Here is an 18861-nt window from a genome sequence, read left to right on the forward strand (position 1 = left end):
ATGATATAAGTAACCAGACTAGATGATGTAAATAACCAAAAAACATGGTGTAAGTAAAAAGACAACAAGATGGAGTAACCAAAAAACAAGATGTATGTAACTAGAAAACATGATGTATATAACAAGAGAACACAATATAAGTAACCAGACAAGATGTTGTAAGTAACTAGGTAACATGATGTAAGTAACCAAGAGAACAAGAAGTAAGTAACCAGAGAACGAGAGGTAAATAACCAGAAGACATGATGTAAAAAACCAAAGAACATGATTTAAGCTGTCAGAGAACAAGATGTAAGTAACCAGAGAATATGATGTAAGTAACCAGAGAACAAGATACAAGTAATCAGAAACAGAATATTCCAAAAACCAGAGATCAAGATGTAAGTAACTAGACAACATGATGAAAGTAACCAGAAAACAAGATGGAAGTAACCAGAGAACCTGATGTATGTAACCAGAGAACCTGATGTAGGTAACCAGACAAAATGATGTAAGTAACCAAAGAACAAGATGTAAGTAATTTGAGAACATCTTGTTGGTAACCAAAGAACAAGGTGTATGGAACCAAAGAACATTTTAAAAGCAACCAAAGAAAATTATGTAAGTAACCAAAGAACAAGATGTAAGTAAACAGAGAACAATTTGTAAATAACCAGAGAACATGATCCAAATAATGCGACAACATAATATAAGTAACCATAGAACCTAAAGAAATAACCGAAGAACATGATATAAGTAACTAGAGAACATGATGTAAGTATCCAAAGAACAAGATGTAAGTAACCAAAGAACATAATGTAAGTAAGCAAAGAACAAGATGTAAGGAACCAAACAAAAAGATATAAGCAACTAGACAACTTGATGTAATTAACCAAAGAACAAGATGTAAGTAACAACAGAACGACAAGTAAGTAATCAGAGAACATTGTGTAAGTAACCAGAAAGATGATGTAGATAACCAGACAACATGGTGTAAGAAAAAAGACAAGATGTAACCAAAGAAATAAATGTAAGTACCAAAAAAATGATGTAATCAACCAGAGAACAAGATGTAAGTAACCAGAGAACAAGGTGTAAGTAATCAGAGAACATGATGTAAGTAAGCAGAGAACAAGATGTAATTAACCACAGAACTAGATGGAAGTAACCACAGGACATGATGTAAGTTACCTATGAACGTGATATAAGTAACTAGAGAACAATATGTAAGTAACCAGAGAACATGATATAAGTAACCAGACAAAAAGATGCAAGTATCCCCCCAAAAAAGATTAAAGCAACCAGAGAACAAGATGTAAGCAACCAGACAAGATGATTAAAGTAACCAGATAACAAAATGTAAGTACAAGAGAAGATATAAGTAACCAGAGAAGAAGATGTAAGTAATCAGAGAACATGGTATAAGTAACCAGAAAACATGATGTAAGTAACCAAAGAACTAGATGTAAGTAACCATAGAACTAGGTGTAAGTAATCAGAGAACATGATGTAAGTAAGCAGAGAACAAGATGTAAGAAACAAGAGAAAACAATATAAGTAACCAGAAAACAAGATATAATTAAGCAGGGAACATAATGTGAGTAACCAGAAAACATGATGTAAGTAACCAAAGGACAAGACGTAAGTAACCAAAGAACAAGATGAAAGTAACCAAAGAGCAAGATAAGATTGACTAGAGAACATGATGTAAGTAACCAGAGAACAGGATGCAAGAAACAAGAGGACATGATTTCAGTAAACCAGAGAACAAGATGTAAGTAAGCAGAGAACATAAGGTAGGCAACCAGAGAACATGATGTAAGTAACCAAAGAATAAGATATAAGTAACTAGAGGGCAAGATAAGATTAACCAGAGAACAAGATATAAGCAACCAAAGAATATGATGTAAGTAACCAAGGAGCAAGATGTAAGTATCCAGAGAATGTGTTGTAAGTAGACAAAGAAAAAGATATACGTGACCAAGAACCTGATGTATGTAACCAAAGAACAAGATGTAGTTAAGAACAAGATATAAGCAATAAAAGAAAATGTAAGTAACCAGAGAACAAGATGTAAGTATCCAAAGAATATGATGTACGTAACCAAAGAACAAGATGGAAGAAACAACAAAACAAGATATAAGTAACCAGAGAACATGATATAAGTAACCAGACAAGAGGATGTAAATAATCAAAAAACATGGTGTAAGTAAAAAGACAACAAGATGTAAGTAACTAAAAAAAAATGATGTATGTAACAGGAGAAAAAGATATATGTAACCAGACAAGATGTGAGTAGCCAGGTAACATTATGTAAGTAACCAAGAGAACAAGATGTAAGTAACCAGAGAACGAGAGGTAAGTAACCAGGAGACATGATGTAAAATACCAAAGAACATGATGAAAACTGCCAGAGAACAAGATGTAAGTAACCAGAAAACATGATGTAAGTAACCAGAGAACAAGATACAAGTAATCAGAAATATATTCCAAAAACCAGAGATCAAGATGTAAGTAAGTAGACAACATGATGAAAGCAACCAGAGAACAAGATACAAGTAATCAGAAATACATTCCAAAAACCAGAGATCAAGATGTAAGTAACTAGACAAAATGATGTAAGTAACCAAAGAACAAGATGTAAGTAATTTTGAGAACATCATGTTGGTAACCAAAGAACAAGGTGTAGGGAACCAGAAAACATTATAAAAGTAACCAAAGAACATGATGTAAGTAACCAATGAACAAAATGTAAGTAACCAGAGAACTTGTGAATAACCAGAGAACATAATATGAATTACCAGACAACATAATATTAGTAATCATAGAGCATAAAGTAATAACCGAAGAACATGATGTAAGTAACCAGAGAACATGATGTAAGTATCCAGAGAACAAGAAGTAAGTAACCAAAGAACATGATGTAAGTAGGCAAAGAACAAGTTGTAAGGAACAAAACAAAAAGATGCAAATAATCAGAGAACTTGATGTAATTAACTAGAGAACAAGATGTAAGTAACCAAAGAACAAGATGTAGGTAACAACAGAACGACAAGTAATTAATCAAAGAACATGGTGTAAGTAAATAGAAAAGATGACGTAGATAACCAGAAAACATGGTGTAAGTAAAAAGACAAGATGTAACCAAAGAAACAGATGTAAGTAACCAAAAAATTATGTAATCAACCAGAGAACAGGATGTAAGTAACCAAACAAGACGTTGTAAGTAACCAGACAACATGATGTAAGTAACCAGAGAACAAGATGTCAGTAACCACAGAACAAGAGATAAGTTACCTATGAACATGATATAAGTAACCAGAGAACAACACGTAAGTGACCAGAGAACGTGATATAAGTAACCAGAAAAAAAGATGCAAGTATCCAGAAAATAAAGATTAAAGCAACCAGAGAACAGGATATAAGCAACCAGACAAGATGATGAAAGTAACCAGATAACAAGATGTAAGTACAAGAGAAGAAGATGTAAGTAACCAGGGAAGAAGATATAAGCAATCAGAGAACATGATATAAGTAACCAGAAAACATGAGGGAAATAACCAAACAACAATGTGCAAGTAACCAGACAACTTGATGTAAGTAACCACAGAACAAAATGTAAGTAACCAAAAAACAAAATGTAACAACAGAACGAAAGGTAAGTTATCAGAAAACATGGTGTAAGTAACAAGAAAAGATGATGTAAACAGCCAGACAACATGGTGTAAGTAAAAAGAAAAGATGCAACCAAAGAAATACATGTAAGTAACCAGAAAAATAATGTAATTAACCAGACAACAAGATGTAAGTAACCAAACAAGACGTTGTAAGTAACCAGACAAAATGATGTAAGTAACCAGAGAACAAGATGTAAGTAACAACAGAACGAGAGGTAAGTAACCAGAGGATATGGTGCAAGTAACCTTAGAACATGATGTAATTAACCAGAGAACAAGATGTAAGTAACCAGAAAACATGATATAAGTAACTAGTTAAAAAAATTGCAAGAATCCAAAAAAAAAAAAAGATTCAAGCAACCAGAGAACAAGATGTAAGCTACCAGACAAGAAAATGAAAGTAACCAGAAGACAATATGTAAGTACAAGAGAACAAGATGTACAGTAAGTAACCAGACAAGTACATATAAGTAATCAGAGAACATGATATAAGTAACCAGAGAACATGATGTAAGTAACCAAAGAACAAGATGTAAGTAACCAGAAAACAAGGTGTAAGTAATCAGAGAATATGATGTAAGTAAGCTGAGAACAAAATGTAAGAAACAAGAGAACACGATATAAGTAACTAGAAAACAAGATATGTAAGTAACCAAAGAACACGATGTTAGTTACCAAAGAACAAGGTATAGGGAACCAGAGAACAAGTTGAAAGTAGCCAGAGAACATGACACAAGTAATGAGACAACATGATGTAACCAGAGAACATGATGTAAGTAACCAAAGAACAAGATGTATGTAACCAGAGAGCAAGATAAGATTGACCAGAGAACATGATGTAATTAACCAAAGAACATGATGTAACTAACCAAAGAACATGATGTAAGTAACAAAAGAAGACGATATGAGTAACCAAAGAACAAAGTGTAAGTAACCAGAGAACAAGTTGAAAGTAACCATGAAACATGATATAAGTATTGAGACAATATAGTGTAAACAACCAGAAAACACCATTTGATGAACAAAGAATATGATGTAAGTAACCAGACAACATGATGTAACTATCCAAAAACAAGAAGTAAAAAAAAATGATGTAAGTAACAAAAAGTAAGAGATATGTAACAGGAGAAGATGTAAGTAACCAGAGAGCATGATGCAAGTAAGCAGAGAACATGATAAGAGTAATCAGAGAAAATGAAATAAGTAACCAGAGAGCATGATATAAGTAACCAAACAACAATATATGAGGAACAAGACAACGTGAAGTGAGTAACCAGAGAACAAGATGTATGTAACCAAAGAACAAGAGGTAAGTAACCAAAGAACATTATGCAAATATTCAAAGAATATCATGTATATAACCAGAGAACAAGATGTAAGTAACCAGAGAACACTATGTAATTAACCAGACAGCATAATGTAAGTTACCAGAGAATCTGATGCAATAACCAAACGCCATGATGTAAGTAACCAGAGAACATGATGTATCAAGAGAACAAGATATATGTAACCAGAGAGCAAGATGTAAGCAACCAAAGAACATGATGTAAGAAACTAGAGAACAAGATATAAGTAACCAGAGAGCAAGGTGTAAGTAAAAAGACAACATGATATAAGTAACCAGAGAACAAGATATAAGTAACAATAGAACATGATATAAGTAACCAAAGAAGAAGATGCAAGTAACCAGAGAATGGTATAAGTAACCAGAGAAGAAGATGTGAATAACCAAAGAAAAGGATGTAAGTAACCAGTAAACATAACATAAGTAACCAGACAACATGATGTAAGTAACTAGACAACAAGATGTAATTAACCAGAAAAAATTACATAATAACCAGAGAACAAGATGTAAGTAGCCAGAAAACATGATGTTGATAACCAGAGAACATGATGCAAGTAACCAGAGAAAATGAATTAAGTAACCAGAGAACATGATGTAAGTAACCAAGCAACAAGAGGTAAATAACCACACAACATGATGTAAGTAATCAGGGGTGAGGAAGTAAGGAATCAAAGAACAGGATGCAAGTAATCAAAGAACATAATGTAGTTAACAAAAGAACAAGATGTAAGTAAGCAGAGAACATGATGAAGTAAACTCATAACATAATGTAAGTAACTAGAGAGCCTGAGGTAATAACAAAAGAACATGATGTCAATAACCAGAGAACATGATGTAAGGAACCAGAGAACAAGATATAAGTAACCAGAGAGCAAAATATAAGCAACCAAAGAACATGACGTAAGTAGCCAAAGAAAAACTTGTAAATAACCAGAGAACGTAATGGAAGTAACCAGAGAACGTGATGAAAGTAACCAGAGAACATGATGAAAGTAAACAGAGAACATGATGCAAGTAACCAGAGAAAAGGATGTAACCAAAGAAAATTATGTAATTAACCAGGAAACAGGACGTAAGTAACCATGGAATATGATGAAAGTAACTAAAGAACAACATGAAGGTGTCCAGAGAACATGATGTAAGAAATCAAAGAGCAAGATGTAAGTAACCAAAGAAAAAGATGTCAGTACCAAGAGAAAATGACGTAAGTACACAGAGAACATGATGTAAGTAACCAGAAAACATAAAGTAATTGATCAAAGAACAAGATAAAATCAAACAGAGAACACGATGTAAGAAACCAGACAACATCATGCAAGTAACCGGACAACAAGATGTAAGTAAACAGAGAACATGTTACAAGTAACCAGAAAACAAAACGTAGATAGAAAGACAACATGATGTAAGTAACCAAAGAACACGATGCAAGTAACCAGAGAACATGATGTAAGTAACCAAAGAATATGATGTAAGTAACCAAATAGAAAGATGTAAATAACCAGAGAACAAATTGTAACCAGAAAGCATGATGTAAGTAACCAGACAACATAATGTAAGTAACCAGAGAGCCTGATGTAATAACCAAAAATATGATATCCAGAGAACATGATATAAGTAACAAAAGAACAAGATATAAGTAACCAAAGAACATCATTCAACTAACCAAAGAACAAGATGTAAGTAACCAGAGAACAAGATGTAAGTAACCAGAGAACAAGATGTAAGTGACCTGAGAACAAGATGTAAGTAACCAGAGAAAATGATGTAAGATACCAGAAAACATAATGCAAGTAACCAGAGAAAATGAAGTAACCAAAAAACATTATGCAATCTAAAAAAGAAAAACAAGATCTAAGTAACCAGACAACATCGTGTAAATGACCAGAGAAGAGGAAGTAAGTAAACAAAGAACAAGATGTAAGTAAGCAAACAACCTGATGTAATTAACCAAAAAATAAGATGGAGGTAACCAAAGAACAAGATGTAAGTAAGCAGAAAACATAATCTAAGTAACATCACAACATAATGTAAGTAATTAGAGAGCCTGATGTAATAACAAAAGAACATGATGTCAGCAACCAGAGAACATGATGTAAGTAACTAGAGAATAAGATGTAAGTAACCAGAGAGCAAAATGTAAGTAAACAAAGAACATGATGTAATTAACTAAAGAAAAAAGATGTAAATAACCAGAGAACGTGATGTAAGTAACCAGAGAATAAGATGTAAGTAACCAGAGAACAAGATGTAATACCAAAGAACACGATATAAGTAACCAAAGAACAAGATGTAAGTAACCAGAGAACATGATGTAAGCAACCTCACAACATAATGTAACTAGAGAACCTAATGTAATAACCAAAGAACATGAAGTCAGTAACAAGAAAACATGATGTGAGTAACCAGAGAACAAGATGTAAGTAACCAGAGAGCAAAATGTAAGCAACCAAAGAACATGATGAAAGTAACCAAAGATATAATGTAAGTAACCAGAGAACAAGATGTACGTAACCAGAGAGCACGATGTAAGTAACCAGAGAACAAGACGTAAGTAACCAAAGAACATGATGGAAGTAACCAGAGAACAAAATGTTAGTTACCAGAGAACAAGATGTAAGTAACCAAAGAAGAATTTGAAAGTAGCCAGAGAACGTGATGGAACTAACCAGAGAACAAGATGTTGGTAACCAGAGAACAAGATATAAGTATCCAAAGAACATGATGCAAGTAACTAGAGAAAAAGATATAAATAACCATAGAACGTGATGCAAGTAACTAGAGAAAAAGATATTAATAACCAAAAGAACATGATGTAAGTAACCAGAGAACAAGACGTAAGTAACCATGGAATATCATATAACTAACTAAAGAACAACATGTAAATATCCAGAGAACGTGATGAAAGAAACCAAAGAGCAAGATGTAAGTAATCAAAGAACAAGATGTATGTAGCCAGACAACATGACGTAAATAACCAGAGAACAAGATATAAGTAACCAGACAAGACGTTGCAAGTAACCAGACAACATGATGTAAGCAACCAAAGAACATGATGTAAGTAACCAGAGAACAAGATGTAAGTAACCAGAGAGCAAGGTGCAAGTATCATGAGAACAAGACATAAGTAAGCAGACAACAAGATGTAAGTATCCATAGAACGTGTCATACGTATCTAAAGAAAATGTAAGTAACCAGAAAACATGACGTAAGTGACCAGAGAACAAGATTTAAGAAACCAGACAACACAATGTAAGTAACGAGAGAACCTGATATAATAACCAAAGAACATGATGTAATCACCTAGAGAACATGATGTAAGTAACCAGAAAACAAGATGTAGGCAACCAGAAAGCAAGATGTAAGTAGCTAAAGAACATGATGTAAGTAACCAAAGATCAAGACGTAAGTAACCAGAGAACAAGATGTATGTAACTAGAAAACAAGATGTAAGTAACCAGAGAGCAAAACGTACGTAGCCATAGAACATGATGTAAGTAACCAGAGAAAAAAATGTAAGTAAAAAGAGAACATGATGTAACCAAAGGGCAAGATGTAAGTAACCCGAAAACTTGATATAAATAACCAGAGAAAAAGATGTAAACAACCAAAGAACATGATATAAGTAACCAGAAAACAAGACGTCTGGTTACTTACATCTTTTTCTCTGGTTACTTCCATCATGTTTTCTATATACTTACATCATGTTTTTCATTTACTTACATCATGTTTTCTGGTTGCTTACATCATGTTCTTTGGTTACTTACCTCATGTTGTCTGGTTACTTACATCGTGCTGTCTGGTTTCTTACATCATGTTCTCTGGTTACTTTTATCTTGTTCTTTGGTTACTTGCTTCATGTTGTCTGGTTACTTACATCTTGTTCTCTGGTTACTTTCTTAAGGTGTTTTCGTTACTTAGATTATATTGTCTGGCTACTTATATCTTATTCTCTGGTTACTTACATCATGTTTTCTTGTTACTTACATCATGTGTTCTGGGTACTTACATCATGTTGTCTGGTTACTTACATCATATTTTCTGGTTACTTACATCATGTTCCTGGTTATTTCTTGTTTTTTGGTTTCTTACATCTTGTTCTTTGGTTACTTCCATCATGTTCTTTTGTTACTTGCATCTCTTTCTCTGGTTACTTACATTTTGTTCTTTGGTTACTTACATCATGTTGTCTGGTTAGTTGCATCATGTTCTCTGATTACTTACATCATATTTTCAGGTTTCTTACGTCATGTTTTCTGGTAACTCACTTCTTATTTTCTGGGTACTTACATCTTGTTCTCTGGTTACTTACATCATGTTCTTTTGTTACTTGCACCTTTTTATCTGGTTACTTACAATTTGTTCTTTGGTTACTTACATTATGTTCTTTGGTTACTTATATCCTGTTCTTTGGTTATTTACATCTTGTTCTTTGGTTGCTTACATCATGTTGTCTGGTAACTTACATTATGTTGTCTGGTTACTTAAATCATATTCTGTGTTTATTTACATCATGTTTTCTGGTTACTTACATCATGTTTTCTGGTTATTTACATTATGTATTCTGGTTACTTACATCTTGTTCTCTGGTTACTTCCAACATGTTTTTTATTTACTTACATCATGTTTTCTGGTTACTTACATCATGTTCTTTGGTTACCTTATGTTCTCTGGTTACTTACATCATGACCTCTGATTACTTACATCATGTTTTTGGTTACTTACATCATATTTTCGGTTACTTACATCATGTTTCCTGGTTACTTACATCATGTATTCTGGTTACTTACATTATTATATCTGGTTACTTGCGTCATGTTCTCTGGTTACTTACAACATGTTCTCTGGTTACCTTCATCATGTTTTCTGGTTACCTACATCATGTTTTCTGGTTACTTATATCATGTTGTCTGGTTATTTACATCATGTTTTCTGGTTACTTACATCATGTTTTTTGGTTACTTACATCATATTTTTGGTTACTTACATCATGTTTTCTGGTAACTTACATCATTTTCTCTGGTTGCTTACATCATGCTCTCTGGTTATTTACATCATGCTGTCTGGCACATCACGATCATCTTATTCCTCTGTGTCGTCCTCGACTTCCTCGTTCTTGTGTCTTCTCTGCAGTTCATGTTTTCAGCCTTACCTTTCCATCCTGTCTGTCCCACCATTCTCATCCTGTCCCATAATCATCAGTATCTTTAGTCTTCCATCCATCGAATTGGTTTGGCTATTTCATTCCTGTTCCATGGTCTACGTATATATACTCTCCCATTTAACCCCTTCCACCATTCTATTCCTATTCCATGATTTCCGTATCTTTGCCTTTCCATCCAATCTTTCTCACTATTCCACTCCTGTTCCATTTTCTCCGTATCTTTACCCCTCCATCCAATCCGTTCCATTATTCCATTTCCATTCCGTGATCTCCAGATCTTTCCTATCTATTTCTGCCATCTCTGTACTTTCCAGCATTTGATCTGGTTTCTTCTCTTCCTCCTCTCCATGTCTGTTCCATCAACTCCATCAACTTCATTCTCACTGTCTATTTCTCTCCATGCCTTGCACCTCCACACCATCATCTCCATGCCTTGCACCTCCACACCATCATCTCCATGCCTTGCACCTCCACACCATCATCTCCATGCCTTGCACCTCCACACCATCATCTCCATGCCTTGCACCTCCACACCATCATCTCCATGCCTTGCACCTCCACACCATCATCTCCATGCCTTGCACCTCCACACCATGCCTTGCACCTCCACACCATCATCTCCATGCCTTGCACCTCCACACCATCATCTCCATGCCTTGCACCTCCACACCATCATCTCCATGCCTTGCACCTCCACACCATCATCTCCATGCCTTGCACCTCCACACCATCATCTCCATCCAATCTCCATCCTTCACTCCCTTTCTCTTGACCCTTACGATAGGGTCAGTGATGATGGGAGGGGTGGTGAGAGGAGCAGCGTCGAGCGAGGTCATCAGAGGTCATCGTGCTTGTCCAGGTAACTTGAGGTGTCAATATTCGTGTGTTTTATATTCAAAAAATATTCAGACACTCGATATTTGGTCACCATATATTCTTCCACCGAATATTCTACCTGATTCACAGTGCTTATAGAATATTGTCAGTTTGAAAGTCAACAGAACATGCATTGTTGCTGCACCAACACTGGATATTTAGGTTTCTTATTTTCACATATTAGATACTCATGTACTGATATTTTGACCGTAAATATTTGAGCACGTGATATTCGGTAATGGATATTCTGGTGGTGAGTATTCAAGTACTCTGTAACTGAACTTTGGATAGTCAGACGCTATTCAAGTCGTGAATGTTTTGTCACTGTATATTTTGAGTGCTTGATAACTAGTATTCAGATTTAGTTGGATCTTTGGTTTCAAGTTTGCTGACATTTGACATTTTGTCGCAATATTCCAGGAATTTATATTTACGTGAATATTCGGATACGAACTGTCTCCAGATTTTGGTGTGTAGTATTCCACTAAAGGTTATTTCCGAATTAAATCCTGAAACTCCAAATATTTTGAGCATTGATTACCTGAATATTTAGGGAATGGATGTTCTTTGGTTAGATATTCAGGTATCAAATATGGGAAGCTGCCTATTCAGGGGTCACTAGTATAAACAACTAGCATGTGTATGGTAAGAGTTCACTGTTGAGAGATAATCCATTTCATTCAAAATGACAAGGAAGGAGGCCAAGGAGTGAACCTTGAGGGATGCTAGAGGAAACAGAACAGTCCAGTTTGTGAGGAGGATGGTGATCAAGCGAGACAGAGCTCCTGTAGCTCGTGATTAAGTCTTCCTTGACGTAACCTTGACAAAAGTCTTGACAAAGTCAGGGATTGTAGCGTCTACTAGTTTTATGTTACACCAGTAAGTAGAAGAGTTAGGGTGGCATTACAGGGGAGCCAGAAAGGGCTAGACCCCAAGGTGCGATGGTCTAGGGGCTCCCTAGGACTGAGTTATGTAACACTCGTATCATTTTATTTAGCAATGTGTAATGTATGTACTGTACATGGTAGGGAGGGGAGGAAGAATATTGCAGGCCTCATTGTGGCATTTCCATGATTTTTTGTGTCATGAACCATTGACCACGCATTTGATTAATGCTTTAGGCGTTCTAATAGCCAACATTTCACCCTCGAACAACCATATTGGCCAGCGACCTTGTAGTGTTATACCCTAAAAAATAAAAACGTGTATAGAATAGTTAGCCTTCAAACTAACAAATCCGTTTTCTGTGGTTCACGTGCGTCTGCGCGCTGCACACACAAAAGAGACCGAGACATTACTGATTCTGATTCACTTGGTTCATGGATGAGTAGGCAAGTAGGGTGGGTAGGCGCCCTACATTCTACGGCTGTGGCCAGTCACCGGTCTCTCTCGGTTCCTGGAGAAGCCTGCAGGAGCCTTCCTCGCTGAAATGTGTGACCAACCTGTCACCGTTATGTAATGTTGATAATAAAGAGACCGTCTTGTAGGCCCACACCTACCTTCACCACATCGTTACGGCACCAGTCAAGGGGTGTACCTGGTACCAGACAGTCAGGGATATGTACCTGGTACCAGACAGTCAAAGATATGTACCAAGTACCATACACTGTGGGTTGTGTACCTGGTACCAGACAGTCAGGGATGTGTACCTGGTACCAGACAGTCAGGGATGTGTACCTGGTACCAGACAGTCAGGGTATGTGTACCTGGTACCATGCGCTATTGGGTGTATACCTGGTACCAGACAGTCAGGGATGTGTGCCTGGAGCCAGACAGTAATGTAGTGTGTACCTAGTGTCAGACAGTAAAGGAGTGTGTACCTGATGCCAGAGTCAGAGGGTGTAATTATTGCCAAACAGTCAGAGGAAGTGTGCCTAGTACCAGACTGTAAGGCGTGTGTACCTGGTGCCAGGCAACCAGGAAGTATGTACCGGGTGCCAGACAGTCAGCGGGTGTGTACCTGAGGCCAGACACTGAGGGGTATGTAACTGGTTCCAGAGAGTCAGGTGGTGTATATTTGGCTCCAGAAAGTCATGGGGTGTGTACCTGGTGCCAGAGAGTCAGGGAGTGTGTACCTGGTGCCAGAGAGTCAGGGAGTGTGTACCTGGTGCCAAACAGTCAGGAGATGTGTACCTGGTGCCAGACAGTCAGATGGTGTGTATTTGGTGCCAGACAGCCAGAGAGTGTGTCCCGGATGCCAAACAGTCAGGAGATGTGTACCTGGTGCCAGACAGTCAGATGGTGTGTATTTGGTGGCAGAGTCAGAGGGTGTGTACCTGGTGCCAGATAGTCAGGGAAAATGTACCGGGTTCCTGACATTTACGGGGTGTACTCGTTGCAACGCAGTCAGAGGAAGTGAACCTGGTGCCAGACAGTCAGAATGTGTTTAGTTGGTGCCAGGCAGCCAGGGAGTGTGAACCAGGTGCCAGACATTCATGGGGTGTGTATTTGGTGCTAAACAGGGAGTGTGTACCTAATGCCAGATAGTCATGGGCATGTACCTGGTGCCAGAGAGTAGAGGGGTGTGTACCTGGTGCCAGAGAGTAGAGGGGTATGTACCTGGTGCGAGAAGGTCAGAGAGTGTGTGCCTGGTATCATATAGTCAGGGGGTGTGTACCTGGTGCAAGACGTTCAGGGGGTTTACCTGTTACCACAGTCAGGAAGTGCGTCTGGTGCCAGACAGGCAGATGGAGTGTACCAGTTGCCAGACAGACAAGGAGTGCGCAACAAGTGCCACACAGTCAGGAGTGTGTACCTGGTGCCAGATGTACCTGGTGTCATATAGTCAGGGGTGTATTTGGTGCAAGACATTCAGGGGGTGTACCTGTTGCCATAGTCAGGAAGTGTGCCTGGTGCCGGACAGTCAGATGGAGTGTACCAGGTGCCAGACAGTCAGGGAGTGTGCAACAAGCTCCAGACAGTCATGAGGTATGTATTTGGTGCCAGGTAATGGGAGTGTGTATCTAGTGCCATACAGTCAGGGGATGTATTCCTGGAGCCAGACAGTCAGGGGAGTGTACTTGGTCCCAGACGGTCAAGTTGCCTATAGTTGATATCAGAAAATCAGGGGATGTGTACCTAGCGCCAGTCAGTCAGGTGCCTGACAGTCAGGGGGTGTACCTGGTGCCAGACAGTCAAGGGGGGTGTACCTAGTGCCAGACAGTCAGAGGGTGTGTACGTGGTATCAGACAGTCAATGGGATGTACCTGGTGCCAGACAGTCAGGAGCTGTGTACCTAGTGCCAAATAGACAGGTGTGTGTACGTGGTGCCAGATAGTCAAGCGGTGTGCAGCTGATGCTAGACTGCCAGGGAATATATCTGGTACCAGGCAGTCAGGTGTGTGCACCTGGTGAGACAGTAAGGAGGTGAGTACCTGGTGCCAGATAGTCAGGGGGTGTGTGCCTGGTGCCAGACATTCAAGGTCTGTACCTGTTGCCACAGAGTCAAAGAAAGTGTGCCTGTTACCAGACTGTCAGATGGTGTGTACGTGGTGCCAGAGCCAGGAAGTGTGTGCCAGGTGCCAGACAGTCAGGGGGTGTGTTCCTGGTGGCAGACAGTCACATGGTGTGTACTTGGTGCCAGACAGTCAGGGGAAGTGTATCTATTGCCAGACAGTCATGGGCTGTGTTACTGGTGCCAGACAGTCAGAAGGAGTGTATTTGGTGCTAGACAGCCACGGGTAGTGTACTTAAATCCAGACAGTCAGGGGAAGGGTGCCTCGTTCAAAACAATCAAGGGTTGTATACTTAGTGCCACAGTCAAGGGAAGTGTACCTCGTTTAAAACAGTTAAGGAGTGTGTACTTGGTGCCAGACAGTCAAGGGCTATGTATGTGGCGCCATACAGTCAGGAGGAATGTACCTCGTGCCAAACAGTTAGGAGGTTTGTACCTGATGCCAGAGAGTAAGGGAGTGTGTACCTGGTGCCAGACAGTACATGAGTGTGTACCTGGAGCCAGAGAGTCAGAGGGTGTGTACCTGGTGCCAAACAGTCAGAGGCAGTGTGCTTGGTGCCAGACAGTCAGATGGTGTGTACCTGGTGCCAGACACCCGTGGAGTGTGTACTGGATGCCAGTCAGGTGTGTACCTGGTGCCACAAAGTCAGGTGGTTTGTACCTGATGCCAGAGAATCAGAGGGTGTCTACCTAGTGCCAGATAGTCAGGGGATGTGTACCTGGTGCCAGACATTCATGGGGTGTACTTTTTGCAACACAGTCAGAGAAAGTATGCCTCGTGCCAGACAGTCATATGGTGTGCACCTGGTGCCAGACAGCCAGGGAGTGTTTACCGGATTGCCAGAGAGTCAGGGTTATTTACCTGGTGCCAGACAGTCAGGGTGTGTCTACCTAGTGTCAGATAGTCACGGGTTCGTACCTTGTGCCATATAGTAGACGTGTGTGTACCTGATGCCAGACAGTCAGGGGGGTGTGTACCTAGTGCCAGAGAGTAAGGAAGTGTGTACCTGGTGCCAGACAGTAAGGGTGTGCGTAACTGGTGCCAGAGAGTCAAGGGTTTTGTATCTGGTGTCAGACAGTCAGAGGGTGTGTACCTGGCGTCAGATAGTCAGGGGGTGTGCACCTGTTGCCAGACATTCAGGGAGTGCACCTGTTGCCACAGTCATAAAAAGTGTGTCTGGTGTCAGACAGTTAGATGATGTGTGCTTGGGGCCAGACAGCCAGGGAGTGTGTACCGGGTGCCAGACAGTCATGGGGTGTGTGCTTGGTGCCAGACAATCACGTAGTGTGAACCTAGTGCAGGACAGTCAGGTGTTGTTTGGCTGGTGCCAGACAAGCAGGGGTGTGTACTTGCTACCAGACAGTCGGGTTGTGTATACCAGAAAGTCAGGGGGTATGTACCTAATGCAAGACAGTCAGGAGGTGTGTACCTGGTGCCACAAAGTCAGGTGGTTTGTACGTAGTGCCAGAGAGTCAGAGGGTGTGTACCTAGTGCCAGATAGTAAGGGGATGCGTACCTGGTGCCAGACATTCATGGGTTGTACTTGTTGCAACACAGTCAGAGGTAGTATGCCTGGTGCCAGACAGTCATATGGTGTTCACCTGGTGCCAGACAGCCAGGGAGTGTGTACCGGGTGCCAGAGAGCCAGTGTTGTGTACCTGGTGCCAGACAGTCAGAGGGTATGTACCTAGTGCCAGTTAGTTAGAGGTCTGTACCTTGTGCCAGATAATAAAGGTGTGTGTACCTGGTGCCAGACAGTAAGGGTGTGCGTAACTGGTGCCCGAGAGTCACGGGGTTTGTACCTGGTGTCAGACAGTCAGAGGGTGTGTACCTGGTGTCAGGTAGTCGGGGGTGTGTAACTGGTGCCATATATTCAGGGGGTGCACCTGTTGCCACAGACATAGAAAGTGTGCCCGGTGCCAGACAGTCAGATGGTTTGTGCTTGGTGCCAGACATCCAGGGAGTGTGTATCGGGTGCCAGATAGTCATGGGAGATGTGCTTGGTGACAGACAGTCAGGTGGTGTGAACCTAATGCAGGACAGTTAGGTGTTGTTTGCCTGGTGCCAGACAAGCAGGGGTGTGTACTTGCTTTCAGACAGTCAGGTTGTGTATACGTGGTACCAGAAAGTCAGGGGATATGAACCCGATGCAAGACAGTCAGGGAGTGTGTACCTGGTAACAGACAGTTAGGGAGGTGTACCTGATGCCAAACAGTCAGGAGTGTACACCTGGTGCCAGATAGTCAAGGGATATGAACCTAGTGCCAAATAGTTAGGGGTGTGTATCTGGTGCCAGACAGGCAATGGGTGTGTAGCTGGTACCAGACAGTCGGGGAGCATATCTGGTGCCAGATAGTCAGGAGTGTGTACCTGGTGCCAGACAGTAAAGGGGTGTGCGCCTGGTGCCAGAAATTCAGGGCGTGTACCTGTTGCCACTCAGTCAGAGGAGGTGTGCCTGGTATCAGACTATCAGATGGTGTGTACGTGGTGCCAGAAAGCTAGGAAGTGTGTACCGGGTGCCAGACAGCCAGGGGGGCGTGTACCTGGTGCCAGACTGTCAGAGGGAGTGTACCTGGTGTCAGATAGTCTGGGGTGTGTACCTGGTGGCAGCCAGTCACATGATGTGTACTTAGTGTCAGGCAGTCAGGGGAAGTGTATCTGGTGCCAGACAGTCATACCCTGTGTAGCTGGTGCCAGACAGTCAAAAGGAATGCACTTGATGCTAGACAGCCACAGATAGTGTACTTGGTGCCAAACAGTCAGGGGAAGCGTACCTCGTCCAAACAGTCAAGGGCGTATACTTGGTGCCACACAGTCATAGGAAGTGCATCTCGTTCAAAACAGTCAGGGAGTCTGTACTTGGTGCCACAGAGTCGGGGGAAGTGTACCTCTTTCAAAGCAGTCAAGGAATTTGTATTTGGTGCCAGGCAGTCAGGAAGAATATATCTCGTGTCAGATAGGAGGTTTGTACCTGATGCCAGACAGTCAAGGGTGTTTACCTAGTGCGAGACAGTCAGGGATGTGTACCTAGTCCCAGTCAGTGGAAGTATACCTGGTGCTAGAGAGTCAGGAGTGTGTATTTGGTCCCAAACTGTCAGTTGTGTGTATCTGGTGCCAGACTGTCAGAGGTGTGTAACTGGTGCCAAACAGTCTGAGATGTGTATCTGGTACCGGACAATCAGATGTGTGTACTTAGTGCGAGACAGTTAGGGGAGTGTGCTCGGTCCGAAAGTCAGGGAAGGTGTACCTATTTCCAGAATGTCATGTCCATATACCTGGTGTCGGACAGTCAAGGGTCTGTACCAGGTGCAAGCAGTCAGGTGTGTTTACCTGGTGCCTAATGGTTAGGGAGATTAGACCTGGGGTCAGAGAGCAAGGTGTGTGTACCTGGTACCAGACAGTCATAGAATATGTTTCCTGGTGCCAAACAGTTAGGGGTAGTGAGTCTGAAGTAAGACAGTCAAGAGGAGTGTACCTGGTGCCAGACAGTCAGGGGTGTATACCTAGTACGACAGCCAGGGGGTGTGTACCCAGCGCCAGACAATCAGGGATATGTACTCGGTCCTAAACAGTGTACCTGGTACCAGTCAGGGGTGTGTATCTCGCATCAAACAGTATTTTTTGGTGTGTAATATGTGCCAGGCAGTAAGAAATGTGTACACAGTGCCAGGCAGTCAGGGGTGAATACACAATGCCAAACAGTCAGGGGAATGTACATAGTACGAGAGTCAAGGGTACCTGGTGCCAGACAGTCAGATAGTATGTAACTAGTGCCAGAGAGTCAAGGGTGTGTACCTGGTGCCAGATAGTCAAGTGATGTGTACTTAGTGCCAGACCGTCAGGGGGTTTGTACCTGGTGCCTGAGAGTCAGAGGGTGTGTACCTGGTGCCAGATAGTCAAGGGATGTGTACTTAGTGTCAGACCGTCAGGGAGTTTGAACCTGGTGCCAGAGTCAGAGTGTGTACCTGGTGTCAGATGGTCAGGGGTGTGTGTACCTGGTGCCAGAAGTTCAGGGGGCGTGCCTATTGTCACAATCATAGGAAGCATGCCTAGTGCCAGACAGTCAGATGTGTACCTGGTGCCAGAGAGCCAGGATGTGTACCGGGTGCCAGAGAGCCAGGGAATGTGTACCGGGTGCCAGACATTCATGGGGGAGTCTGCTTGGTGCCAGACAGTCAGGATATTTGTAATTATTGCTAGAGAATCAGGGGGCGTTTACCTGGTCCCAGACAGTGAGGGGTGTGTACCTGGTCCTAAACAGTCAGGTTGTGTATACTTGGTACCAGAATGTCAGGGGTGTGTACCTCGTGCATTACAATCAGGGAGTGTGTACCAGACAGTCAAGGGGGTGTACCTGGTACCAGACAG

Source organism: Panulirus ornatus, chromosome 10, assembly GCF_036320965.1.
Source record: "Panulirus ornatus isolate Po-2019 chromosome 10, ASM3632096v1, whole genome shotgun sequence".
NCBI classification, from domain to species: Eukaryota; Metazoa; Arthropoda; class Malacostraca; order Decapoda; family Palinuridae; genus Panulirus; species Panulirus ornatus.